Source organism: Coenobita brevimanus, chromosome 80, assembly GCF_032717465.1.
Source record: "Coenobita brevimanus isolate Jiangsu-jjx chromosome 80, ASM3271746v2, whole genome shotgun sequence".
NCBI classification, from domain to species: domain Eukaryota; kingdom Metazoa; phylum Arthropoda; class Malacostraca; order Decapoda; family Coenobitidae; genus Coenobita; species Coenobita brevimanus.
Genome location: NC_137033.1, coordinates 61,925,030 through 61,941,265, shown reverse-complemented (window position 1 = coordinate 61,941,265; position 16,236 = coordinate 61,925,030).

Genomic DNA, 16,236 nt, shown 5'->3' with positions numbered 1-16,236 from the left:
GCAGGAGGTGGGAATAATGCTGGCAATGCAGCAGGAGGTGGGAATAATGCTGGCAATGCAGCAGGAGGTAGGAATAATGCTGGCAATGCAGCAGGAGGTAGGAATAATGCTGGCAATGCAGCAGGAGGTAGGAATAATGCTGGCAATGCAGCAGGAGGTAGGAATAATGCTGGCAATGCAGCAGGAGGTAGGAATAATGCTGGCAATGCAGCAGGAGGTAGGAATAATGCTGGCAATGCAGCAGGAGGTAGGAATAATGCTGGCAATGCAGCAGGAGGTAGGAATAATGCTGGCAATGCAGCAGGAGGTAGGAATAATGCTGGCAATGCAGCAGGAGGTAGGAATAATGCTGGCAATGCAGCAGGAGGTGGGAATAATGCTGGCAATGCAGCAGGAGGTGGGGAATAATGCTGGCAATGCAGCAGGAGGTGGGAATAATGCTGGCAATGCAGCAGGAGGTAGGAATAATGCTGGCAATGCAGCAGGAGGTAGGAATAATGCTGGCAATGCAGCAGGAGGTAGGAATAATGCTGGCAATGCAGCAGGAGGTAGGAATAATGCTGGCAATGCAGCAGGAGGTAGGAATAATGCTGGCAATGCAGCAGGAGGTAGGAATAATGCTGGCAATGCAGCAGGAGGTAGGAATAATGCTGGCAATGCAGCAGGAGGTAGGAATAATGCTGGCAATGCAGCAGGAGGTAGGAATAATGCTGGCAATGCAGCAGGAGGTAGGAATAATGCTGGCAATGCAGCAGGGAGGATGTTAGCAGGCCAGTTATGTGAAGAGGTAACTATAATACTTATACACAAGTCACGTCATCTTACTGAAGAACTATTGTTCTTTACAGATGAAAAAGAAGGAAAAAATTAATTACAAAATCAATCCATACACCAGATTACAGGTGTCCTCCATTAAAAAAAAAAATCTGTCACAGTAGTTACTCGCAGAAATAATACGGTACATCTTATGCCGTAGCGTACGGTACTGGTTTTGCACTCAGATTAAGAAACATGTCTATGATTGCCAACACTAAATTTTAATATTAACACATATTCTCAACTACGAATATTAAGCTTCGAGTATGTCAGCTTCTGTACATGTATCATCATACCGTAAATATATGACTAAATACAAATGGCGAAATGCATATACCTACATCCAAAACCATTCCTACAGATCAATACACATTTCGAAATCAAAGTCCTCCCTGGTAGGGAAGATACTGATACACCTGTCTATCTATCTACTGAAAGGGGTGGCCACAAACAAATCGCCTCCATGTCGCCCTGTCCCCCGCCATTTCACTGCTCCGCTCCCAGTTCACCCCCCCCTCTCATATACCTCTCCACTCCATCCCTCCATCTCATCCTCTGCCTCCCCCTCCCACTCCCCCCTCCACCTCACTCACATACACTCTCATTGTCAGTCTCTCACTCTCCATCCTCTCCACATGGCCAAACCACCTTAATGTGTTTCTCCTAACGCTTCCTATCACTTCCACATCCACACCACAACGCTCCTTCAGTTCCTCATTTGGCAGTCCGTCTCTCCATGTGACTCCACAGGCTCCTCTCAAATAACTCATTTCCACTGCTCTCACTCTTGACTTCTGTCTCTCCAGCAAGGTCGATATGTGAGGTACACAATTCTGCGCGGCAATCAGTGGCAGCACACAATATCCCTGTCATTATACACAGAGCCACACAACACAACTAGGCACATAATCACCACACAAACACTACCAGACCCTCTTCAATATCATTCCACATCCAGACATTGCAATACTCTCAATGAAGAAACACCTGCACACTCATTACACGTACAGGGCAAAACAACACTTCGATGAGAGCACAATACACAAAGCCTCTCCTCGCGATATCCACCCATTACAAGTCCTTAAAGACCTGATCCAGTTCACTTGGCTAGGCTTTGATCAGAACAATACCCAGCCCTACACAGTTACCAGCTTAGATTTGGGTCGGGTGAACGGTAGACAACACGTGGCACGCTCGTAGACTAGACCCACACAACATACCACACATAATGCAGCACTGCACAGCACATGACATATTAACAAACACATAACATAAAGGGTATAGGGAACCTGATGTCGACGGGTATGCTCTGCTACTAGACAGATCGGTATTAAGCAACAACATCCCTACACATATTTATCTATTTCTCAAAGTTTGCATAACATTGCGCCTCTTCTTGTAATTTCAATATCCTGGCTACGATTCCTAAGCTGAGGGAGCCTTGGTATGAGTCTCTGGCCATATATTAGTCTCTATGATATGATGCGTCAGGGAGGATAGTGACGTACATGCCCTGGAAGTAACTAACAGCAGTGGAATTGCAGGCCGGCTTTTAACACTATTTCTTTCTTCACTTTCAGCAGCAAAAGCGGAGTGTTTTAGGATATGCTTTCTCTCCACAGCTGACTCGACTGTACCGATGAGTGTCAACAAGAGCACAGTGTTCGTGGCCAACAGGACAGCAGTGACCAGAGACGGTAAGGCTGAAAGGAGATAACAGTGGCTGAATGACGGGCAGAGACAGGACAGGGTAAGAATGTAGGTGGGTGGAGTGGACGGTAAAGGAACAGGAAGGGTTAGAAGGTAGGCAGCCTAGGTGGTGAAGACAGTAAGGGAATGGAAGGGTGACAGTAGAGGGTTAGAATGTAGGTGGAGGAAGGGAGGGAATAGTAAGACAGGACAGGGTTGGAATGTAGGTGGGTGGAGTGGACGGTAAAGGAATAGGAAGGGTTAGAAGGTAGGCAGCCTAGGTGGTGAAGACAGTAAGGGAACATGAGGGTAAGACAGTAGAGGGTTAGAATGTAGGTGGGTGGAGTGGACGGTAAAGGAATAGGAAGGGTTAGAAGGTAGGCAGCCTAGGTGGTGAAGATAGTAAGGGAATGGAAGGGTGAGGCAGTAGAGGGTTAGAATGTAGGTGGAGGAAGGGAGGGTACAGTAAGACACGACAGGGTTGGAATGTAGTTGTTGGTGAATGAGGGTGACAGTAGTGGAATGGTAAGGTTAGAATGTAGGTGGGTGATAAAAGCTGGTGAACGAGAGGTTAACCCTTTCACTACGGTGACAAATGCACTGTAATGGTCGGATTGTAGTGGGACTAGGGCTGGTTAGTCCACGTGAATGGAAATCTACCAGACACTACATCATACACACACATCCCCTCCAAGCTGTATATGTCGGAGAGATTCCCTTCAGATCAGAAAGGGGAGAGAGGGGCTAGAGAGAAGGCCCGACACTAGCGTCATTAGGCCGTCACGCTCCATTACGCTGTAACTCACTATTGATACAACTGTACAATAAAACTCCGTAACCCAAGAGTGCTGTAACTCACCTCGTTGACACTATGTCTCACGACTTTATTCTGGCTGTGCTTGATGATCCACAATGGACTTCCCTGTCTGCCTACAAGTACCTACGACCACGCTATCGAGAGGCCTGCACGTGGCTGACACTCGTGGGCTGCTCCAGAACAAACGATCAAGCCGTGTTTTTCGGGTCCTGAAGGGCAATGGATCCGTAGGGCTGAGGAACACCACTTTGTATGACTGGAGAAAAAAGGAAGGTAAAGGGAAGGAGGAAGAATATACTGTAGAAGTAGAGAGAGGAGAGGGAGGGAGAAAATAAGGGTAGAGAGAGGAGAGGGAGGAAGAGAAAAGAGAGGTAGGGAGAGGAAAGACGGAGAGAGAAAAGAGAGGTAGGGAGAGGAGAAAGTGGGAGAGAGAAATGAGAGGTAGGGAGAGGAGAGGGAGGAAGAGAAAAAAGGTGGCTTGTTTGGGGGAGGGAGAAGGGAATTGAGTGGATGAAACAAAAAAACTGATGACAAACACTATGGGTTTTTTACATGATTTAGTATTGGAGAGAGAGAGAGAGAGAGAGAGAGAGAGAGAGAGAGAGAGAGAGAGAATGCATGAAGCTGTAACAAGCAGGAGAGGTGACAACAAAATGTGTGTGACGCCATCTGTTGCGTATGGACGACAGCTGGGCCTGAGGGAACGGACTATCTAATTTATGCCTAGTGAGATACCTAGGAAGGTGAAAAGAGAGAATGAGTAGGAGAGTATGAGTGAGGGTGTTGGAAGGAGGGTGAGGGGGAGATTAAGAGAGAGGTGGAGAGAGAGGGACTAGAGTATATAAAGAAGGATGACATTAGACAGATAAAGAGATACACAGAAATATTGGCAGACACACAGACAGATAGATATAGATGGGTAGATAGACAGATGGCAAGATAAATACACAGACAGATGGATAGATAGTTAAATGAGTCGTGACAGCCTAATCATTTTCTCATTTCTTTCTCCACAGGTAGATATACAGACAGGTATACTGTATACAGAGATAGGTAGATAGATAGACAGGCAGACTGACACAGACAGACAGATACAGACTGATAGACAGATAGATAGATAGATAAATAGATAGTTACAAGAGTTATGGCTTAGTTTAACTATTTTCCTCTCTCTCAGCACAGGTAAACAAGAGGCGGCCATACAACAGAGTGGAGTTAATGACACTTCCAGCAGTCCACGCCTTCTGCCCTCTCTCCCTTTCCTTCTCCCTACCTTCCTGTTTCTCTCCCTCCCTCCTACCTTACCCACCCTCACAGATGCCCTCCCTTCCTCCCTACCCTTCATCTTACCTCTCCCTTGAGTCCCTCCCTTCCTCCTCCCTGCCTTATCCCTTCTCTCTAACTTTTTCTTACCTACATCTTTTGTTTACTTTGCCAGGCCATCTCTGTGTCTGGCAGTCTTTTACTTTCCCTTTCTCTGCCTCACTGTGTCACATTTCTATGGTTTCCTAGGCGTACATCTTTTGTTTTCAGGCCAATCGCACCCTTCTCCTCTTCTCCATCTCCTTCCTTTGTTATCTATTGTTATTTCCGACACTCTTTGGTCTGTCATTCTGGTGCGGCAGTTAAGATGTTTAGTGTCCTCTCCTTCTGCTGTTCCTGTTGTCCCTACATCATTACCGTCCTCCCTTCACACGCCTCTTCTGCCACTGACCTCCAGCATCAGGCCACCTTACAGCCAGGGACCAACCCACGAGGGGAGGGATGACCACAATGACAAAAATTATATCACTTTTAGGGGTACTTAAGAGGTACTTTAGAGGTACTTTAGGGGTACTTTAAGGTACTTTTAGGGGTACCGTAACACAATTTATGCATATCAATTTTGGGGGTACCTTCACACCATTTACGGCGTTCTAAAAAATAAATGTAAGTAAAGGATATATCGGGATGTTAAAAACTAAAGCATTCAAGTACGATGATACTTTCTTTTTCCCTTATATTTCTTGCGTTTCAGATATGTCCTCAAAAATGAGTTTTAATTTTGTAGGTGATTTACTTTCTCTTTGCCTTCTTCTTTTAAAAAAAAATATAGTAGCGTTAACCAGAGCGAAATTTTCAGCCGTAAGATAAAGTGGAGAGAGAGAGAGAGAGAGAGAGAGAGAGAGAGAGAGAGAGGGTGGAGGCAAAGGAAGAGAATAAAAAGCGAAATATGTAAAGAGGAAGGCTGATTGAAGGAGCAGTGAAGGAAATAAGAGAAACAGGTGATAAGGGTAAGGCGAGAGGGAAGGAGGTGAAGGAAGAGGAATGAGAGGGTAAAGAGAAAAGAGGAAGGAGGTGAAGGAAGAGGAATGAGATGAGAGGAAGGAGGTGAAGGAAGAGGAATGAGAGGGTAAAGGAGAAGAGAGGAAGGAGGTGAAGGAAGGGGAATGAGAGGGAAAAAGAGAAAAGAGGAAGGAGGTAAAGGAAGAGGAATGAGAGGGTAAAAGAGAAGAAAGGAAGGAGGTAAAGGAAGAGGAATGAGAGGGTAAATGAGAAGAGAGGAAGGAGGTAAAGGAAGAGGAATGAGAGGGTAAAAGAGAAGAGAGGAAGGAGGTAAAGGAAGAGGAATGAGAGGGTAAAAGAGAAGAGAGGAAAAAGGCGAAGGAAGAGGAATGAGAGGGTAAAAGAGAAGAGAGGAAGGAGGTGAAGGAAGAGGAATGAGAGGGTAAAAGAGGGTACAATAAAGAGGAACTCCGTACAAAAGAATAAAGGAATAAGCAGGTAAAGTAGACATGTGCCCGTATTCTCGCCAGTTAAGGAAGCTCCCTAACACCTCTTACTAAGCGACTTAATTTGCTTCTTTCACCTTACTGTCCTTCTCCGTGTTACATTAATCATTCCAATATCACCATACTCTGCACAAATGACAAACAAAACAGTATTACCCAGTCATATCCAAAAATAAATCGGTAAGGAAGAGGTGTTAGGGAGCTGCCTTAACCGCTGAGAATACCAGACACAGATGCTGAGGGAGGGACAGAGAAGGGCCGGGTAAAGAAGCTCCCTAACACCTCTTCCTTAGTGATTTATTGCTGGATATATCTGGTTAATATAGTTTTGTAGGTTATACATGCAGAGTAGGGCGGTACTCAATGGATTTATGTGACAGGAAAAGGATAGTAACGTGTAAGAAACAAAAATAAGTCGTTTAGGAAAAGGTGTTAGGAAGCTACCTGAACCGACGAGAATACGGGCCAAGAGGATGAAGAGAGAGAATAGGAAGCCTGATTATTTATTGTTTATTATTTTTTATTACTATTTATTATTATTATTATTATTATTATTATTATTATTATTGGTTTAGTGGGTAATTAAGGCGCTCCAACGATCCAATCGAATTAAGCCTGTGTAGGTTTATATCCAAGGGATGGTTGGGGTTTACTGCTCACATAATGCCACTCAGGGATGAGTGAGGCTGGTCACTCTCATCTTAAATATCAGGACCAACTTGCCTAGCCCCGGGCTCCTACGCTCCTCATGGGGCAACGTAAGATTGGATGATGGATGGATTATTATTATTATTATTATTATTAAATTTTTATTCCAGTTAACTCCAGACGATTTTATTCATCTGGGAGTGAGTCACAGGAGCCAAAGGTCCGTATTCTCGTCGGTTAAGGAGGCTCCCTAACACCTCTTCCTTAGCGATTTACTTTCTGGATACGTCTGGTTAATATCAAATTGTATGTTATTTACGCAGAAAAATGTGGAACTGGAACGATTTAAATGACAGAGGAGGACGGTAAGGAGTAATAAGCAAAATAAATCGCTTAGAAAGTGGTGTTAGGGAGCCTCCTTACCCAACGAGAATACGGGTCTAAGACGAAAGGAAAGGGGTAAGGAAAGGAAAAATGGGAGAAAAAGGAGGGAAGAAGGTAAAGGAAAGAAGGAAGAAGGTGAAGGAAAGGAGGAGGAAGGTGAAGGAAAGAAGGAAGAAGGTGAAGGAAAGAAGGAAGAAGGTGAAGGAAAGAAGGAAGAAAGTGAAGAAAAGAAGGAAGAAGGTGAAGGAAAGAAGGAAGAAGGTGAAGGAAAGAAGGAAGAAGGTGAAGGAAAGAAGGTGAAGGAAAGAAGGTGAAGGAAAGAAGGAAGAAGGTGAAGGAAAGAAGGAAGAAGGTGAAGGAAACAAGGAAGGTGAAGGAAAGAAGGTGAAGGAAAGAAGGAAGAAGGTGAAGGAAAGAAGGAAGAAGGTGAAGGAAAGAAGGAAGAAGGTGAAGGAAACAAGGAAGGTGAAGGAAAGAAGGAAGGTGAAGGAAAGAAGGTGAAGGAAAGAAGGTGAAGGAAAGAAGGAAGAAGGTGAAGGAAAGAAGGAAGAAGGTGAAGGAAAGAAGGTGAAGGAAAGAAGGAAGAAGGTGAAGGAAAGAAGGTGAAGGAAAGAAGGAAGGTGAAGGAAAGAAGGTGAAGGAAAGAAGGTGAAGGAAAGAAGGTGAAGGAAAGAAGGAAGAAGGTGAAGGAAAGAAGGAAGAAGGTGAAGGAAAGAAGGTGAAGGAAAGAAGGAAGAAGGTGAAGGAAAGAAGGAAGAAGGTGAAGGAAAGAAGGTGAAGGAAAGAAGGTGAAGGAAAGAAGGAAGAAGGTGAAGGAAAGGAACAGGGTAAGGAAAAGAAGGAAGAGCATAAAGCCAAGTTCCCGGAAAAGACATGGAAAGGACTGCATGCAAATAATAAGATGAAGGTTGAGACGCGAGAGGAGATGATGAGGCAGAGAAGACCGGAGGGGCAAGGAAGACACTGAAAAAAGGTGAGGAGGAGGAGGACGAGGAGGAGGAGGAGAAGGAGATTAATGAAGGAGGTGAGACAAACAAAAGAAGGATAAAGAAATGTTTTTGGTGTGGGTATGGTCCCAGGTTCATGTCAAATATAACCCAGGTGGACTGCATGCTGAGGCTGCCATTCTACTGTTGTCCACCAGCCTCCTTACATGGCATGGGGAGGAGCTGAGGCACATTTCTGTAGCCAGGCAGAAGAGTCTCCTGGTTATATCTGTGCCACCACGTGAAGGCGGCCCTCCAGGAAGAAATGGCGGCGGCGGTGATGGTGGTGGTGGTGGTGGTGATAATGATGATGATGATGATGATGATGATGATGATGATGATGATGTTGATGATGGTGGTGGTGGTGGTGGTGGTGGTGGTGGTGGTGGTGGTGGTGGTGGTGGTGGTGGTGGTGATGATGATGATGATGATGATGATGATGATGATGATGATGATGCTGATGATGATGTTGATGATGATGATGATGATGGTGGTGGTGGTGGTGGTGGTGGTGGTGGTGGTGGTGGTGGTGGTGGTGGTGATGATGATGATGATGATGATGATGATGATGATGATGATGATGATGATGATGATGATGATGATGATGATGATGATGATGATGATGATGATGATGATGATGATGATGATGGTGATGATGATGATGATGATGATGATGATGTTGATGATGATGTTGATGATGATGATGATGATGATGATGATGATGATGATGTGTTGGCTACGTAATGTTTGACTTTTTCCCCAAACATTCAGTATCTCGAGTCTGGTCTCCTGTGAAAAGATGATCTTGCTGGATTGTGTTGCTGTTGATGATGTGCTGTTGTTGCAGTTATTACTGGACGTGTTGTTGTTACTGTTGTTGTTATTGATGATATATTGTTTTCATAGTTGTTAGTGTACTGCTACTGTTGTTGTAGTGGTTGTTACTGCTACTGTTGTTACTGATGATGTAATGTTATAATTGTTACTGTTACTGTACTGATACTGTTGTTGTAGTGGTTGTTGTTACTGCTACTGTTGTTACTGATGATGTAATGTTATAACTGTTACTGTACTGTTACTGTTGTTATTGATGACATACTGTTTTCGTAGTTGTTATTATGTTGATACTGTTGTTGTAGTAGTTGTTGTTACTGCTACTGTTGTTACTGATGATGTAATGTTATAACTGTTACTGTACTGTTACTGTTGTTATAACTGTTACTGTACTGTTACTGTTGTTATAACTGTTACTGTACTGTTACTGTTGTTATTACTGTTATCGTTGTAGTTGTTCATATTGTCGCTGTGGTCGTTGTAACTGCTGGCACTAAACAATGTACACTGTTGCTGACCGTTAACAGTGAGACAGGTAACGCGCTTGATAAACACATCTACCGTTAACAATCTAGTAACGAGGGCATGGTGATACCGAGGCGTCTTCTGCACCAAACAACAACGCCTCTAAGAATTAACGAAGAAAGGCGTCAAGAAGCTGAAGGTGAAAACAGAGTCGGCCACGTTAATTGCCACAGGTAAGTCTCAGGCAGGAAGGACGCCTGAACTGACCTGTATGTTTTGTGATGAGAGAGAGAGAGAGAGAGAGAGGGTCAATGTTAGGCCAAGTCACAGTAACAGCAGTATAGTGTACATCACCAGAGAGAGAGAGAGAGAGAGAGTGAGTCAATGTTAGGCCAAGTCACAGTAACAGCAGTATAGTGTACATCACCAGAGAGAGAGAGAGAGAGAGAGTGAGTCAATGTTAGGCCAAGTCACAGTAACAGCAGTATAGTGTACATCACCTGAGAGAGAGAGAGAGAGAGAGAGAGAGAGAGAGAGAGAGAGAGAGAGAGAGAGAGTCAATGTTAGGCCAAGTTACAGTAACAGCAGTATAGTGTACATCACCTGAGAGAGAGAGAGAGAGAGAGAGAGAGAGAGAGAGAGAGAGAGAGAGAGAGAGTTAATGTTAGGCCAAGTCACAGTAAAAGCAGTATAGTGTACATCACCTGAGAGAGAGAGAGAGAGTGAGAGAGAGAAAGAGAGTCAATATTAGACCGAGTAGTAGTAGCATTAGTAGTAGTAGTAGTAGTGGTAAATAATAATAATAATAATAATAATAATAATAATAATAATAATATAAGCCGTATAGTGTACATCACCTGCCCCAGACGGTTGTATTCACCTGAGAGTCATTAGCCTCTCAAGATGCTGACGTCATTTTAGGTAGCTTTATTATTATTATTATTATTTTTTTATTATTCCAACCATTAGGTGATGATGATGATGATGGCTGCCCTCATTATATCAGGAAATGACTTGATGATGATGATGATGATGATGATGATGGCTGCCCTCATTATATCAGGAAATGACTTGATGATGATGATGGCTGCCCTCATTATATCAGGAAATGACTCATCTTGTGGCTTAAATATATGATGATGATGATGATAATGATGAGGATGATGATGATGGTGAGTGAAGGCAATAATAGTGATAATGTGGATGATGGTGAAGATGATGATGATGATGATGATGATGATGATGATGATGATGATGATGATGATGATGATGACGATGATGCTGCTGGCCACGTCACTTGGTCATCACCGTCTTTCATCTTGTATCATAAACATATATGCACTGAAACTTTCCGCCACGTCCAAAATCATTTACCTCAAGATGCAAACCAAAATTCCGCCAGCATGACTTTGTACAACTTGCAAATGACGCCTGAGAGAGAGAGAGAGAGAGAGAGAGAGAGAGTTGCATTATCCCCAACCTCTCCAATATGTACTTTATTTCAATTTCTGATACCGCCAACCAATATTACTTCAATTTAGTAGTAAGAAATATTGAGAGAGAGAGAGAGAGAGAGAGAGAGAGAGAGAGAGAGAGAGAGAGAGAGAGAGAATGTTGCCCCTGCCTTGTCCCTCACCTGCCCCAACACAGCGTCAGGTGTATGGCATTGGCCAATAGTCTCCCCTCACCTGAACAGAACCGTCTGGAGGCAGCAAAAAGATCTCTCTCTCTCTCTCTCTCTCTCTCTCTCTCTCTCTCTCTCTCTCTCTCTCAATTCCAGACCTCTTGACATTGTAAATAACATAACTGATGGTTTATCCCAACTGGACTCCCCAGATAAGTCTTCATGACACACACACACACACACACACACACACACACACACACACACACACAACCAGTAACATTACATTTCCGGCAAACACGACTGTTTTGGCCTACACGATAATACAATAGACACCAAGGCTCATATTACTGCTGGTTAAGAAGGCTCCCTAGCACCTCTTCCTTGGCGATTTATTTTTGGATATAACTAACTATCTATAGCCAGACGCCATTATCCCACAAGAGGGTGGCCGTTTGGCTTTGAGTTATAGCTGTTTTACGGGGAGGGACACTAACCCTCCGCCAGCCGACTTGCTAACACGTAGGGAACACGTATGGGTTGGTTATATGATTGTAGCGTTGTAACGTCGCCTGAAAAGGAAAGAAGAGAAATAAAAAGTGACACGAAAGATGGAAGAAAGCGGAGGAGAGGAGGGAAGACAGAAAAAGAATGATAAAGGTGAAGGAAGAAGAAGACAACACTACATTAAGTGAGTGGATGATGGTCGCCACCACATACCACTACCCTGGTTAATATACCTATAATTTTTACATCACTAATGTAGAGCATGGCATTATCAGAATTACTTAAACAACACACAAGAGGGTGGTACGGTGTAATAGGCAAAATCAATCGCTTGGGAATAGGTTTTAGGAACCTTCCATATCCAAAGAGAATACAGGCCTATGACGTCAAGAAGCAGCTGTAATATCTTAGGTACAATGGGTAATGGTCTAGACCCTATTCACGCTAACTTGACGATTTTCGTCCACTTGCAGCTTATTTCACATAGCTCAGTGGCAGAAAATGACAATGCTTCGGCTGTACATCCTTTCCATAGCACTTCTTTGTGACTAGCATCTTATTCTAGTGCTAATATCGTTACAACTGGTTCAACAAAATAGGGAGATGCCAGTTTTAGACCAAGTTGAAGTAAACAGGGTGTAGTAACTCTATAAACAATGCATGATGGAGTATAAAGATTTCTCCCGTATATCCCTGCACAGCTTCCTCTATTCCTACATTTATCATTTCTCGTTAGTCGTGTCTTCGTTAATAATACCTTACATTTATCTGCATTTATTATCTTACGTGGAAAATAAATACATATATAAATAAACAAATAAAACTTTCCTTCAAGATTTTTTTTTTTTATTACGGTAATAATTCTTGCGTTTGTCGTCGTTCATTTTCCTGTCTTTATCACCACTCTCTCTCTCTCTCTCTCTCTCTCTCTCTCTCTCTCTCTCTCCACATATATATAGATTCAAGTTGTTCTTCAATCATTTTTTTTTCCTCTCTTAAAGTCAATTCTTGGCCTTCATTCTCTCTCTCTCTCTCTCTCTCTCTCTATCTCTCTCTCTCTCTGACCCAGTTCTGTCAACGAGCACGTATCAACAGCCTGGCAATCACCGGCGTTTCCCTAACAATGTCGTTATTAAACTGAATATAACCGAGTACAGGCTAATACCCATCACATGAATATCACACACCACTGCAGGGATCAACGTGCAGCAATTGCAGTGTTTATGGCTGCAATTACACTTTCAGGCAATATTAAGCCCATAAGCAAAATGGTGTCTTTCAATACCATATTATCCATGCCCCTAGACTCCCCCCCCCAACCACCATAATTTCTGAAACCAAGACACTTCAGTATTTCAGATTAATCCCTTCTGTATGAGACATCTTTAAGTTCAATAACATAGTTTGGTGGGGAAAACATTATTAAAAAAAAAAAAGAAGTCGGAGGGGTGGTGGTGGTGGAGTGGGATAGGAGGGTGGAGGGGTGGTGGTGGTGGTGGTGGAGTGGGATAGGAGGGTGGAGGGGTGGTGGTGATGGTGGTGGTGTGGGATAGGAGGGTGGTGGTGGTGGTGATGGTGGAGTGGGATAGGAGGGTGGAGGGGTGGTGGTGGTGGTGGGGTGGGATAGGAGGGTGGAGGGGTGGTGGTGGTGGTGGGGTGGGTTAGGAGGGTGGAAGGGTGGTGGTGGTGGGTGGGTTAGGAGGGTGGAGGGGTGGTGGTGGTGGTGGGGTGGGATAGGAGGGTGGAGGGGTGGTGGTGGTGGTGGGGTGGGGTAGGAGGGTGGAGGGGTGGTGGTGGTGGTGGTGGTGGAGTGGGATAGGAGGGTGAAGGGGTGGTGGTGGTGGTGGTGGTGGAGTGGGATAGGAGGGTGGAGGGGTGGTGGTGGTGGTGGGGTGGGATAGGAGGGTGGAGGGGTGGTGGTGGTGGTGGAGTGGGATAGGAGGGTGGAGGGGTGGTGGTGGTGGTGGAGTGGGGTAGGAGGGTGGAGGGGTGGTGGTGGTGGTGGTGGTGGAGTGGGATAGGAGGGTGGAGGGGTGGTGGTGGTGGTGGTGGTGGAGTGGGATAGGAGGGTGGAGGGGTGGTGGTGGTGGTGGGGTGGGATAGGAGGGTGGAGGGGTGGTGGTGGTGGTGGTGGAGTGGGATAGGAGGGTGGAGGGGTGGTGGTGGTGATGGTGGAGTGGGTTAGGAGGGTGGAGGGGTGGTGGTGGTGGTGGTGGAGTGGGTTAGGAGAGTGGAGGGGTGGTGGTGGTGGTGGTGGTGGTGGAGTGGGATAGGAGGGTGGAGGGGTGGTGGTGGTGGTGGAGTGGGATAGGAGGGTGGAGGGGTGGTGGTGGTGGTGGTGGTGGAGTGGGATAGGAGGGTGGAGGGGTGGTGGGGTGGTGGGGTGGGATAGGAGGGTGGAGGGGTGGTGGTGGTGGAGTGGGTTAGGAGGGTGGAGGGGTGGTGGTGGCGGTGGTGGAGTGGGTTAGGAGGGTGGTGGTGGAGTGGGATAGGAGGGTGGTGGTGGTGGTGGAGTGGGATAGGAGGGTGGTGGTGGTGGAGTGGGATAGGAGGATGGTGGTGGTGGTGGTGGTGGAGTGGGATAGGAGGGTGGTGGTGGTGGTGGTGGTGGTGGTGGTGGTGGTGGTGGTGGTGGAGTGGGATAGGAGGGTGGAGGGGTGGTGGTGGTGGAGTGGGATAGGAGGGTGGTGGTGGTGGTGCAGTGGGATAGGAGGGTGGAGGGGTGGTGGTGGTGGTGGAGTGGGATAGGAGGGTGGAGGGGTGGTGGTGGTGGTGGTGGAGTGGGTTAGGAGGGTGGTGGTGGTGGTGGTGGTGGTGGTGGAGTGGGTTAGGAGGGTGGAGGGGTGGTGGTGGTGGTGGAGTGGGACAGGAGGGTGGAGGGGGGGTGGTGGTGGTGGTGGAGTGGGTTAGGAGGGTGGTGGTGGTGGTGGTGGTGGAGTGGGATAGGAGGGTGGAGGGGTGGTGGTGGTGGTGGAGTGGGATAGGAGGGTGGAGGGGTGGTGGTGGTGGGTGGGATAGGAGGGTGGAGGGGTGGTGGTGGTGGTGGTGGAGTGGGTTAGGAGGGTGGAGGGGTGGTGGTGGTGGAGTGGGATAGGAGGGTGGAGGGGTGGTGGTGGTGGTGGTGGAGTGGGATAGGAGGGTGGAGGGGTGGTGGTGGTGGGGGTTAGGTGGAGGGGTGGTGGTGGTGGAGTGGGATAGGAGGGTGGAGGGGTGGTGGTGATAGTGGGGTGGGTTAGGAGGGTGGAGGGGTGGTGATGGTGGGGTTGGATAGGAGGGTGGAGGGGTGGTGATGGTGGTGGGTGGGATAGGAGGGTGGTGATGGTGGTGGGTGGGATAGGAGGGTGGAGGGGTGGTGATGATGGTGGGGTGGGATAGGAGGGTGGAGGGGTGGTGATGGTGGGAGGGGTGGTGATAGTGGGGTGGGATAGGAGGGTGGAGGGGTGGTGATGATGGTGGGGTGGGATAGGAGGGTGGAGGGGTGGTGATGGTGGTGGGTGGGATAGGAGGGTGGAGGGGTGGTGATGGTGGTGGAGTGGGATAGGAGGGTGGAGGGGTGGTGATGGTGGTGGGTGGGATAGGAGGGTGGAGGGGTGGTGATGGTGAGGGATAGGAGGGTGGAGGGGTGGTGGTGATGGTGGAGTGGGATAGGAGGGTGGAGGGGTGGTGATGGTGGGGTGGGATAGGAGGGTGGAGGGGTGGTGGTGATAGTGGGGTGGGTTAGGAGGGTGGAGGGGTGGTGATGGTGGGGTGGGATAGGAGGGTGGAGGGGTGGTGATGGTGGGGTGGGTTAGGAGGGTGGAGGGGTGGTGATGGTGGGGTGGGATAGGAGGGTGGAGGGGTGGTGGTGTTGGTTGTGTGTGGGATATGAGGGTGGAGGGGTGGTGATGGTGGTGGGGTGGGATAGGAGGGTGGAGGGGTGGTGATGGTGGAGTGGGATAGGAGGGTGGAGGGGTGGTGATGGTGGTGGGGTGGGTTAGGAGGGTGGAGGGGTGGTAGTGGTGGTGGGGTGGGTTAGGAGGGTGGAGGGGTGGTGGTGGTGGGGTGGGTTAGGAGGGTGGAGGGGTGGTGGTGGTGGGTGGGATAGGAGGGTGGAGGGGTGGTGGTGGTGGGTGGGATAGGAGGGTGGAGAGGTGGGGGTGGTGGTGGAGTGGGATAGGAGGGTGGAGGGGTGGTGGTGGTGGGGTGGGATAGGAGGGTGGAGGGGTGGTGGTGGTGGTGGTGGAGTGGGATAGGAGGGTGGAGGGGTGGTGGTGGTGGGGGTTAGGTGGAGGGGTGGTGGGGGGAACAGCCATCAGCGGGGGGGGGGGGTAATGGCTTCACGGAACACTGACAGCCTCGGCACTTGAGTTAACAGCAGACTTTGGACTATTAGCCTCGGGTAAGGAGGCTCCCTAATACCTCTTCCTTAGCGATTTATTTCCCATACTACCCATCACATCAATTCTTTTTATTCTTATATCTTTTTAATATCGACACAGATTACATGATTAACACTCAAGAATACAGTAATTGGGCAAAATCAGAAATAAACCGGTAAGGAAGAGGTGTTAGTAACCTTCCTAACCGCACAAGAATACCGCCCCAGACACACGACAGACACAAAATGCAAGACGAACATACAAGCATCGCGCCAGTGCAACTCAGATGGCCAGTAGTATTGTGTTATATCACTTGGTTTTTTTAATATTAATTGTC